This window comes from Echinops telfairi, unplaced genomic scaffold, assembly GCF_000313985.2.
Source record: "Echinops telfairi isolate 266 unplaced genomic scaffold, ASM31398v2 ScPeMD7_7416;HRSCAF=8454, whole genome shotgun sequence".
Taxonomy (NCBI): Eukaryota; Metazoa; Chordata; class Mammalia; order Afrosoricida; family Tenrecidae; genus Echinops; species Echinops telfairi.
This window is the reverse complement of record NW_022111316.1, coordinates 3,280,344-3,281,738: the sequence shown is the minus strand read 5'-3', so window position 1 is coordinate 3,281,738 and position 1,395 is coordinate 3,280,344.

The window sequence follows — 1,395 nt, the reverse complement described above, 5'->3', positions numbered from 1 at the left end:
GTGCCTCAGGCAGGTCCTACACCTCGGAGAGAATGCGTATCCAGAGTCTGAGGCACAAGCGCCAGTAGCACAGTCCAGCTGGTAACTTCCTCCTCTCTGGCCATCCTTTAAGGCCTATCTGATTTACCTGTCTAACCCTGTGTGACTCCACTAAGAGAGTGATTTCCAAACCTAGCCATGTACCTGGATTGAAGAAAGAATAAGAAAACATGGGAAGTAGGAAAGAGATTTAAAGATGACAAAGTAAGTATCAAACTACCAACGTTGTTGTTAGGTGTCAGCCAGCTGGTTCCCACTCATCGACTCTATGCAATAGAACAAAACACGGCTTGGTCCTACGCCATCTTCACCATCATTCTGACCTTTGAACCTATTGTTGCAGCCATGGTGTCGATCCATCTTGCTAAGGGCCTTCTTTACTGCCCCTCTACTTCACCAGGGCAGTCCTTTGGCAGAGACTGGTCCCTCCTGAGGATATGTCCAAAGCATGTGAGACCAAGTCTTGCCATCCTTGCCTCTAAGGAGCATTCTGGCTGTACTTCTTCCAAGACCGATCTGTTTGTTCTTTTTGGCAGTCCATGGCATTTTCAAACTTTTTCTCCAGGGCCATAATTAAAATGCATAAATTCCTCTTTGGTCTTCCTGATTTGATGTCCGACTTTCATGTACATATAAGGCAATTGAAAATGCCATGGCTTGGGTCAGGCACACCTCAGTTCCCAAGGTTACCTCCTTGCTTTTGAAGACTTTATAGATGTCTTTTGCAGCAGATTTACCCAATGTAATAGGTCATTTGTTTTCTTAAATTACCAATAATCCCAATAAAAGGGAATGGCTCAATTTCCCTATTTAAAAATATCTGTTTCATATTGAGTTAAGAACAAAGCCTAAGAAGCAAATGTAAAACAAGTATGAGGTTAAAAAGGATGGAGACATATATCAGGTAAACATCTAACGGAAAGCAACTATCTAACTATCAGGCAAAAATTTATGGGGAATCAAAGCCAAAAAACAAACCCACTGCCACCGACTCAAAGAGCAGAGGGCAGAGTAGAACTTCCCCTTTTGGATTCTGAGCCTGTAACTCTTGATAGGAGCAGAAAAATCTCTTTTTTCTCCCTGGGAGTACTGGGTGAGGTCCAAATCTTACACTTGCAATCAGCAGTCTACTCTTAACCCACTAAGCCATCAAGGCAGTATCTAAAATATATAAAATCCTCCCACAAGATATGTTATGATTCTTCCTGAAACATGGCATAACAAGATGAATAAATAAATACATATATCCATATAGGTACACATATGTACCGATGGATACACACATGTGTGTGCATAACCATTATAACTTGAAATAAAATGTATCGGACAAATCTGCGGCCAAGACCTCTTAAAAGT